This window comes from Salmo trutta, chromosome 17 (assembly GCF_901001165.1).
Source record: "Salmo trutta chromosome 17, fSalTru1.1, whole genome shotgun sequence".
Taxonomy (NCBI): Eukaryota; Metazoa; Chordata; class Actinopteri; order Salmoniformes; family Salmonidae; genus Salmo; species Salmo trutta.
This window is the reverse complement of record NC_042973.1, coordinates 57,002,329-57,014,496: the sequence shown is the minus strand read 5'-3', so window position 1 is coordinate 57,014,496 and position 12,168 is coordinate 57,002,329.

Genomic DNA, 12,168 nt, shown 5'->3' with positions numbered 1-12,168 from the left:
TTGCTACATTAAGGCCTGATTGGTGGAGTGGTGCAGAGATGTTTGTCCTTCTGGAAGGTTCTCCCATCTCCACAGAGGAAATCTGGAGCTCTGTCAGAGTGAACATCAGGTTCTTGTTCACCTCCCTGACCAAGGCCCTTCTCCCCCTGTTTCTCAGTTTGGCCAGGCGGCCAGCTCTAGGAAGAGTCTTGGTGGTTCCAAACTTCTTCCATTTAAGAATGATGGAGGCATCTTTGTTCTTGGGGACCTTCAATGCTGAAGACATTTTTTGGTACCCTTCCCCAGATCTGTGCCTCGACACAATCCTGTCTCAGAGCTCTATGGACAATTCCTTTGGACCTCATGGCTTGGTTTTTGCTCTTACATGCATTGTAAACTGTGGGACCTTACATAGACAGATGTGTGCCTTTCAAATCATGTCCAATCAATTGCATTTACCACAAGTGGACTCCAATCAAGTTGTAGAAACATCTCAAGGATGATTAATGGAATCAGGATGCATCTGAGCTCAATTTCGAGTCTCATAGCAAAAGGTCTGAATACCTAAGTAAATACATTTGCAAAAATCTCTAAAAACCTGTTTTCACTTTGTCATTATGGGGTATTGTGATGTCATTATGGGGTATTGTGTGTAGATTGATGAGGGGGAAAAAAGATTAAATGTTAGAATAAGGCTGTAATGTAACAAAATGTGGAAAATGTGAAGGGGTCTGAATACTTTACTTTTCTACTGCAGTTTTGTACATGATCAAATCAAATGAAAGTTTATACACTGTCATGTGATACGTGATATAGAAAAGTCCAATCTTAGGAGAGTACATGGGAGGCACTATACTGTGTGTCTGCAGGTGTCTATCTGGTCAAAACCACTGATACAGGTGCCCCTCCACCCTCTGGTGGGATGGATCATGTCTACAGAGAAACCTAGATTCAAATACTTAGATTTGTGTGTATTGGGTATATGTTGTGAAATTGTTAGATTTTACTTGTTAGATATTACTGCACTGTCGGAGCTAGAAACACAAGCATTTCGCTACACCCGCAATCATTTCTGCTAAACACGTGTATGTGACCAATAAAATGTGATTTTGATTTGAAATAAATGTCCTATTTATCAAAGGTGCTTTTGGCTGGGGTCAAAATGACTCCAAAGGATTTGAATTTGTTAAAAGTCCATATTGATATAGAAACACTAAACCATGATTTAGATTTATTAACAACTAGTTGATTGACAAAGTCATGAAAAATTGGAAGAATTGAATAAAACACATTTTGGCAATGATAAAAGATATGCCTCTGGGGTCAAAATGAACCATGTCAGAAGTATGGTTCAATGCAAATCTGTAGTGGGAGTAAAGTTTGTTTTAAATTCTCACTCATTAAACACGAATCAATCAACACATGCTTCTCTTTGAACGACTTAATATAATATTAACCGTTTATGAAATAAATGAAAAATAAACGTTTGGTTCCTCAACTGCGTTGCCCACTCCAGTCAGCAGATGGCGATGTGCGTCTTTTAGGTTCAGGCGATGCTGCCAGTGTGACGTATAATCTAGTGGACGGGACGCTCCTTCATCAACAACAGCTAGTCAGACACCTCGGTAGCTTTCTAGCAAACATAGCTACAACATTCACGCTCTTTACACTGGTTTGGTGTATATTAGTCGCTGTGTATTAAACACACTTCTGTTGTATGTACTTGTTGGCCCATTTAATTATATATTTACGTTGTTTGTCAGCTAGCTGGTTTGCTAAGTTAGCTTAGAACTAGGCTAGTCGCTAATGCTAGCTAGCTAACATCCCCGACCATGAGTTCACTAAGCTACTCTCCTCCTGCTAAAGAAGAGGAGGTCTGCTGGACGGAGAAAGAAGCTCTAGTCAAAGAGGAGGAGGAAGAGAAAGATGTTACAATACAAAAACAAGTAGAGGGTGAGGCTGTTACCGTGAAAGAAGAAGAGAAAGACGTTTCAGTGAAAGAAGAGGAAGACGCGTTCAGAGTGAAAGAGGAGGAGGATGCAGTTTTTGGAGTGAAAGAGGAGGAGGAGGAGATGACTGTCACATTGGAGGAAGAAGAGGAGGTTGGAGATCTGTTTAACACCAGTAAGTACCGTCTCTGCAGTCGTTGAACCAATATGCAGTAAAGGGGTTCTACACTTTAATGTTGTTCTGTAGGAATGGCTGAAGCTTCACTGTAATGTGTAGAACATCAAGAGTGGACCATCAACAAAACGTTAACAATTGATCAAATGCATCCAATGACAATGCCTGAAATACTGTAGTTCTCAATATCTCCTATTAGATTAGCCCAATATGTTCTCTTAAAGGGGCAATCAGCAGTTGTTACATCCATTTTGGGACTTATACATTAATGATATGTACCCATTGTTTCTTGAAGAAATCACTTATAAATGCCTCATGAGCTTAGTTCAACTGTCGTACCCCATCAGAACCCCAAATATAAGCTTTTATTTACTCCAATGTTTGTCAGTAAATATAAACAAACACTGTATATCCTCAAAACATGGTTAAAACTAGAATGTTGATATCATGGATGGTTGCATTTCTCCAGCCCCATCCCTCAGCTTTTTACCGAAACGGGCAGGGAGTACGCTTTGTTATTGTTTCTACTGCTGATTGCTGCCCCCGTTACTCCTCAAGGTCCAAGGACTGTATGTTATTTTCAGAGGTAGACTGGCTCTGGCAGCTAAAATAGTCAAATATTCCATCTAAATGTGAATCGATTCTCAATTGCGATACGTTTCTAGAAACATAAATTGCGGTACTTTCATATAATGTCAAATCATTTCACACAATACTTAAATATCACATCAAAATCGGTAAAGTCTAAGTTGGTGTCTTGACGGATTTGTAAAAAACGGTTTATCATAAAACACTATATATATTATTTAAATGTTGCTGACACCCCTCCCCAGAGGTGTCTCATTATTGGGATTCATTGCTGATTCCTACCTGTAGCTCACTATGAGGTGTCTAGTGATACAGGTTAAGGGCCCTGTTGGAGATGGGTGGTTGGTAGCGGAGTGGAGGGAACAAGCAGGGTTGGACACGGCCATGTTATTATCCCACACACAGTCTCTGTGGTTCATATGAACCCCATTCCTGGGAATTAGATTTAATTACAAATCTTCCGTCTGTTACCACAGAAGGGTTCCGTCTGTCCCATTCCCAGCTAGGTTACGAGGCGCTTTGTCACCAGTACCTATGACTGGTTGATAGGGGAGTGGTTTCAGTCTGTCCCATTCCCAGCTAGGTTATGAGGTGCTTTGTCACCAGTACCTATGACTGGTTGATAGGGGAAACCTCCATGCTTATTATAGAAAAAGTAATTAGGGGGAAACTATTTAGTAAACTGAAATAAAATAACAAACCTGTTTGAAAACTATTCCAAAACTATCTTTGACTCCAAAACTAAAATAGCCTAAAATAATAACCAGCATGAATTATGTTCAGTTTGAATAATTTATATCTTAACTTTGGGCAAAAATAGAATTGGGTTTAAAATATTTTTAATGTGGTTTTAAATCTTCTGAACCTGGTGGCTGGTAAATGCTGCCATGGGATGGCAATGTTTCAAATAGACCTAGCTTGTGTATCCCTATCACTAGCTATCACCAGAAATACTTCAAGAAATGAGGATATTGGAAACTCCTTTTGATTCGTATTAACAGCTTAAAGAAAAGAACATAACCATGAATTACCCTCCGTGAACAAGAAGCACAACATTACAAATATTTTCAGAGATGTGAGATAATTAACTTGTTCTCTGTAATATCGTATAGCTTTGCAATCGTGACTTTCCGTACTTTCAAGGAAAATAGGCAGGTTTCTCGACTCATACCCTGACTTTAAAAAGGGATTTTAGTGAGAATTAGCTTAGGAACTGCGTGTCAGAACATGACAATGTGAACGCGATTGGTTGACAGTCTCTTGGATGGGCGTTATATACGCTTTGACATTTTCTGGAATAGTTTTTATTTGAAAACGTTTTTGTTTACTTGCCTGCCTATTGAATTTGGAATGCACTGTACTGTTCATCTCTGAAACTCACTGAGATAATTCCTTTGATACAGCAGTAGCAATACAGGGATATAACATCTACAGAAAAGACAGGAATGCTTATGGGGGAGGTGTTGCTGTATACAGTGCATTCGGAAAGTATTCACATTCAAAAGACCCGTGTGGCTCAGTTGGTAGAGTGTTTGCAACGCCAGGGTTGTGGTTTCGATTCCCACGGGGGGCCAGCACAGAAAAAAAATAATAATGAAATGTATGCATTCACTACTGTAAGTCGCTCTGGATAAGAGCGTCTGCTAAATGACTAAAATGTACATGTAAGACAGGAATGCTTATGGGGGAGGTGTTGCTGTATACAGTGCATTCGGAAAGTATTCAGACCCCTTGACTTTTTCCACATTTTGTTACGTTAAAGCCTTATTCAAAAACTGATTAAATTATTTTTTCCCCCCATTCATTTAGCTCATTTATTTGGCACACCTGCATTTGGGGAGTTCCTCCCATCCTTCTCTGCAGATTCTCTCCAACTCTGTCAGGTTGGATGGGGAACATCACAGAAACAGCTATTTTCAGGTCTCTCCAGAGATGTTAGATCGGGCTCTGGCTGGGCCACTCAAGGACATTCAGAGACTTCTACTGAAGCCACTCCTGTGTTGTCTTGGTTGTGTGCTTAAGGTCGTTGTCCTGTTGGACGGTGAACCTTCGTCCCCAGTCTGAGGTCCTCAGCACTCTGGAGCAGGTTTTCATCAAGGATCTCTCTGCACTTTGCTCCGTTAATATTTCCCTGGATCCTGACTAGTCCCCCAGTCCCTGCTGCTGAAAAACATCCCCACAGCATGATGCTGCCACCACCATGCTTCACCGTAGGGATGGTGCCAGGTTTCCTCAAGACGTGTCACTTGGCATTCAGGCCAAAGAGTTCAATCTTGGTTTCATCAAGCCAGAGAATGTTGTTTCTCATGGTCTTAGAGTCTTAACCTCCCTGGGCAAGGTGGGACGCTTGCCCAGTGGAATCGCGTGGCGCGAAATACAAATACCTCATAAATGCTATAACTTCAATTTCTCAAACATATGACTATTTTACACCATTTTAAAGACAATACTCTCGTTAATCTAACCACATTGTCCGATTTCAAAAAGGCTTTACAGCGAAAGCAAAACATTTGATTATATCAGGAGAGTACCCTGCCAAAAATAATCACACAGACATTTTCAAAGTAAGCATATATGTCACAAAAACCAAAACCACAGCTAAATGCAGCACTAACCTTTGATGATCTTCATCAGATGACACTCCTATGACATTGTTATACAATACATGCATGTTTTGTTCAATCAAGTTCATATTTATATCAAAAAACAGCTTTTTACATTAGCATGTGATGTTCAGAACTAGCATACCCATCGCAAACTTCCGGTGAATTTACTAAATTACTCACGATTAACATTCAGAAAATACATAACAATTATTTTAAGAATTATAGATACAGAACTCCTTAATGCAATCGCGGTGTCAGATTTTAAAATAGCTTTTGGGCGAAAGCACATTTTGCAATATTCTGAGTACATAGCCCGGCCATCACGGCTAGCTAATTTGACACCCACCAAGTTTGGCCCTCACCAAACTCAGATTTACTATAAGAAAAATTGGATTACCTTTGCTGTTCTTCGTCAGAATGCACTCCCATGACTTCTACTTCAACAACAAATGTTGTTTTGGTTCCAAGTAATCCATAGTTATATCCAAATTCCGCCGTTTTGTTCATGCGTTCAGGTAACTATCCAAACGGTGACGCGCGAGCGTATTTCGTGACAAAAAAAATCTAAATATTCCATTACCGTACTTCGAAGCATGTCAAACGCTGTTTAAAATCAGTTTCTATGCTACTTTTCTCGTAAAATAGCGATAATATTCCAACCGGGTGACGTTGTATTCATTCAAAGGCTGAAAGAAAAAAATGGAGAATTCTCATAAACGCGCATCTCCAGTGTCACTGTCCCCAGCCTTACCACTCACAAACAGAGCTGCTGTACTTCGCCCAGAGACTGCAGACATCTCATTCCACTTTCTGGCGCCTTTTGAGAGCAAATGGAAGCCTTTGAAAATGTCACGTTACAGCAGAGATGCTGTATTTTTGATAGAGATGCAACAGAAGGATAACAAATTGTCAGACAGGGCACATCCTGTATGGAATCTTCTCAGGTTTTGGCCTGCCATATGAGTTCACTTTTGTGTTTTCTATCCAAATCTACTATGTATGTGCATATTCTCGTTTCTGGGCAAGAGTAGTAACCAGTTTAAATCGGGTACGTTTTTTTATCCGGACGTGCAAATACTGCCCCATAGCCCCAACAGGTTAAGGTGCCTTTTGTCAAACTCCAAGCAGGTTGTCATGTGCCTTTTACTGAGGAGTGGTTTCCGTCTGGCCACTCTACCATAAAGGTCTGATTGGTGGAGTGCTGCAGAGATGGTTGTCCTTCTGGAAGTTTCTCCTATCTCCACAGAGGAACTTTGGAGCTCTGTCAGAGTGACCATCAGGTTTTTGGTCAACTCCCTGACCAAGGCCCTTCTCCCCCAGTCGCTCAGTTTGGCCGGGTGACCAGCTCTAGGAAGAGTATTCCATTTAAGAATGATGGAGGCCACTGTGTTCTTAGGGACCTTCAATGCTGCAGAATTGTTTTTGGTGCCCTTCCCCAGATCTGTGCCTCGACACAATCCTGTCTCGGAGCTCTACGGACAATTCCTTCGTCCTCATTGCTTGGTTTTTGCTCTGACATGCACTGTCAACTCTGGGACCTTATATAGACAGGTGTGTGCCTTCCAAATCATGTCCAATCAATTGAATTTACCACAGGTGGATTCTGAACAAGTTGTAGATGCATTTCAAAGATGATTAATGGAAACAGGATGCACCCGAAGCGATTTCGAGTCTCATAGCAAAGGGTCTGAATACTTAAGTAAATAAGGTATTTCTGTTTTTTTACCTGTTTTCACTTTTTCATTATTGTGTGTGGATTAATGAGGATTCTATTTTTTAAATCCATTTTAAAATAAAGCTGTAACGTAACAAAATGTGTAAAAAGGGAAGGGGTGTGAACTTTCTGAATGAACTGTTTTATTTCATTTTTAAAAATGTAACCTTTATTTAACTCCCAATCACAGCCGGTTGTGACACAGCCTGGACTCGAACCGGGGTGTCTGTAGTGACGCCTCAAGCACTGAGATACAGTGTCTTAGACCGCTGCGCCACTCAGGGCCCCCAAAATTATGTTCTAGTGCTGTTCTAGTGCTGTTCTAGTGCTGTTCTAGTGCCCTATTCCCTCCCCACCTAAAATACATCTTGGTCAACCAAGAGTCGTCTTTTCTTTCTACCAATCGATTGGTTGAAATGTTACGTGTATTTTTCCATATATAGACACACCCCATGTGTTTTAATAAAATCAACTCTATGTACTGAACTGGTCTGATGTTTTAAGCACGCTGCTTGATCAAATAATTAAGACACACAAATGACTGAAGGGAGCCAGAGATCAAGATAACCTAACCAGAAGGAGAGAAATTCTGCCGTTATGCTCCTGAAGTTTCCGTTAATGGGCTACACCAGCGGTCGGCAACCTTTTCCATTTGGAGTGGCAATGTATCTTACCATTTCTACTGATCTGGTGCCAGTTATGATTTTCATATGCACATTTTCGTGGAACAGTTTCATTTAATTTATAATAGTATCTCAAGATCATTGTCTGTGATTAATCTACATTCTATCTAAATTAAAATTATACAAATCTAAAAGTAACTTTTATTGCCATTGCCAACTATGTAAAAATAGCCTACGTAAAGCCAACAAATAAAAACATTGCAGCTTGCAGGTAGAAAATATCCTACAAAATCACATTGGCTACACATGGCCTGTCTACAACGAACTTGAAACATTGTATCAACTATCAACTGGGTCTGCCCAAAACTCGAGGTAACAAGCTTGCAACATTGTATAAAATATTCTCGGCCCTCAGAGTTTCCCGCGCCAGTGAGTTTGGGACAGACACAGCTGTCGGCTATTTGTACAAAGGATAAGAAGTAATCAGGTATTTTATGACATTTCCACAGGATCAGTGAATTGCATTTTTCCCTTTTATGCCGAGTGGTTATCGAAAGGGCGAGAGCTGGAAATATTTTACAAAAATACTTTGAGGAACTATTGTCATTCGCAATTGATTTTTATTAGACTTTGTTTACTTGCTGTTTGAGGTGAAGAAAAACATTACTTTGAGAAGCTCCACAACTCATTAGTGGTGGTGCATTAAGACAATCAGAAATACTATCAGACATCCCCAAATGGGCACATTTATAGGCCTACATTTGCACACAGGCCAGGTAGATTAATCCTACTTCTATATGTGTAATCAGGTGTGTGTCCTTACTCAACATTGACAGGAGTGCTTCAAACAAAAGACAATAAATAAATTGCCAGAACTGACGTATCTTGCGGGGTAAGGTCTGGGTGGTCTGCCAGGGGCCGTTTCATTTAGTATCCGTTTGGGTTAGCATGGGGAATGATTGTATTTCCCCATAGAATGTTGTACCGAAGTTGACTGGCTGAAAGGGAGTGTAACTTTATGACTATAATTACTGTTCCCTGAAGGAGGGAAACGAGGTAAAACACCTGTTTGTCTCCGCCCTTTCCTGGGTCGGTGAAGTGAGGTATTAAATTTAAGGAATAAATCCGAGCCTCACGGTCATCACCTGTGGAAGGTGGGGCTTCCAAAAATGGCGTGGATTTAATAGTATGTTGTTCCTAGTTTCCCTCCTTCAGGGAACAGTAGTTATAGTCGTAACGTGTGGATTTAATAGTATGTTGTACCTAGTTTCCCTCCTTCAGGGAACAGTAGTTATAGTCATAACGTTACGCTTGTCATATGATGAACTTCAACTTAAATACGGGATCTTGCTGTCGGACAGTTTTTTTTGTATTCTGAAATGCACTCAAACTATGTATCATTTAGTGGCTCCTTTGTTACGCTGGGAAAACAATTTTCGTGGGCACAGAAATACTAAATAATTTCAGAGTTGGCTAAATCCAATGGTTTTTAACTGAGAGTCATCTTGTAATCCAAGATGGCGTAGCAGTAAGACGTGGTTGTTGTAAATGTTATGTTTTTTTAGTCTTTTTTTGTGTATATTACAATATATTTCAATCTCTTTTTCCATTTTTAAATTAAATATACCTTCCGGCAACCCGTCTCACCCAATGTGATACGGATCTGCTATTTTTTAGACCTTATAGCTAGAACCTCCATCAGCATCTAGCCATCAGGAGCTAAGCAGCTAATTAGCTACTAGCTATTTAGTCATTGTTAGCCACTGCTAGCGGCCTTTATCTTTTCAGCTCAGACACCAGCCGCTTTTGCCTGGATAATACCTGACAGTCTGCACAGCCGATATCAACCATGAGCATATCGGACTGTTTTTCTCCACTACATCACCGTATTCCTGCCGTAAGCTCTGGACCATTACAAATATCATAACCGCCATCGATAAAAGACAGTACTGTGCAGCCGTCTTCATCAACCTGGCCAAGGCTTTCGACTCTGTCAATCACTGTATTCTTATCGGCAGACTCAATAGCCTTGGTTTCTCAAATGACTGACTCGCCTGGTTCACCAACTACTTCTCAGACAGAGTTCAGTGTGTCAAATCGGAGGGCCTGTAGTCCGGACCTTTGGCATTCTCTATGGGGGTAACACAGGGTTAAATTCTCGGACCGACTCTTTTCTCTGTATATACCAACGATGTTGCTCTTGCTGCGGGTGATTCCTTGATCCACCTCTACGCAGACGACACCATTTTGTATACATCTGGCCCTTGTTTGGACACTGTGTTAACAAACCTCCAAACGAGCATCAATGCCATACAACTCTCCATCCGTGGCCTCCAACTGCTCTTAAACGCTAGTAAAACTAACTAAATGTATGCTCTTCAATCGATCGCTGCCCGCACCCGCCCCTCCAGCATCACTGCTCTGGACGGTTCTAACTTAGAATATGTGGACAACTATAAATACCTAGGTGTCTGACTAGACTGTAAACTCTCCTTGCAGACTAATATTAAGCATTTCCAATCCAATATTAAATCTTGAATCGGCTTCCTATTTCGCAACAAAGCTACCTTCAGTCACGCTGCCGAACATACCCTCGTAAAACTGACTATCCTACCGATCCTTGACTTCGGCGATGTCATTTTCAAAATAGCCTCCAACACTCTACTCAGCAAACTGGATGCAGTCTATCACAGTGCCATCCGTTTTGTCACCAAAGCCCCATGTACCACCCACCACTAGGACCTGTATGCTCTCGTTGGCTGGCCCTCGCTACATATTCGTCACCAAACCAACTGGCTCCAGGTCATCTATAAGTCTTTGCTAGGCCGCCTTCAGTCATCTCACTGGTCACCATAGCAACACCCACACATAGCACGCGCTCCAGAAGGTATATCTCACTGGTTATCCCCAAAGCCAACACCTACTTTGGCCGCATTTCCTTCCAGTTCTCTGCTGCCAGTGACTGGAACGAATTGCAAAAATCGCTGAAGTTGGAGACTTATATCTCCCTCACTAACTTTAAGCATCAGCTATCTGAGCAGCTTACCGATCGCTGCAGCTGTACACAGCCCATCTGTAAATAGCCCATCCAACTACCTACCTCATCCCCACGTTTTTATTAACTTTTTTTGCTCTTTTGCACACCAGTATTTCTACTTGCACATCTTTCACTCCAGTGTTAATTTGTTAAATTATAATTACTTCGCTATTATGGCCTATTTATTGCCTTACCTCCATACTCCATTTGCACACACTATATATAGATTTTTCTGTTGTGTTATTGACTGTACTTTTGTTTGTCCGACGTGTAACTCTGTGTTGTTTTTGTCGCACTGCTTTGCTTTATCTTGGCCAGGTTGCAGTTGAGAACTACCTGGTTAAATAAAGGTGAAATATATATATATTTTTTTAAATCTTAGCTTTATTGACAACACTCAAATGGATACTGTCATTAACTCAGTTGTTCAATAATTACACATAATTCTTAATACTGTAGCTGTTTAGTTCCAGTCACATGTTCAACTATCATCAGCTGATCCAGGAAATCATTTTCTGAATGACAGTCAAATGACAAACATCACGACATGCAACAACAACCAAAGTGCTTCTTCATTCATTACTCTGGTAAAGACAGTTATGCTGTGCTCCACGTTGGATCCAACATCCCTAAGAAATTTATGTTTACAATGTGTTATTGTCTGCTTGATTTACTGTAGAGTCTTGTTAGTCTGTTTGGACACAGAGATACTTAGCTCATAATGTGTAGAGAACTGTTCATTGATGGATAGGCTATTGTACAACACACAGAGTTATTTTCCTATATTTGTTGTTAAGTGAAGTTATGGGTCCTACAGTAGGAGGTCTATGTTATTGTTAGGTGAAGTTATGGGCCAATTTGGCAAACAGTGTACAAACCCTCATTGTCAGGCTGATGAAAAAGCCAAAGAGTTGAAGTGTTTTTTAAGTACAAAGAGGTTGATTTGCAATGATGACACAAACATTATATTAAGCAGGACATTCAAACAAGCCTTACAATTATAATCCAAAGTAGTGTGAAATGCACTCATAAGCAACCTGGAAATGGAGGTTACTCCCCTGAGCAAAAATCTTTTCTCACCAGCAAACACAGAAAGGGGCTACAATCTTAGATGTTACTACTAATGTGAAAACAAGACAAAATATGACTATTGTTGCTCATTTTAAGACAAATGTCAAATAATCATTACATTCATTACAGACGTCAATTGTTGTACAACATCATGGCTACGCTGTTGGCATCACCTTTTACAGTGGATTTCTGCTGTTGTGGGCCTTTAACCATCTGTATGACTTTGTTGTTCACACAGGAGAGAGACGTGACTATCGTGGATCCTCTGGGGAGCCTCAACAACCTCATGATGCTGACGAGGCAGAGAAGAGTCTCTCTAGATCAGAACTCCTCAAAAAACACCAGCAGAGACCCACAGGGAAGATAATTCACCGCTCTGACTGTGGGAAGAGATTCACCTCATCAGCAGGCATTAAAATTCATCAG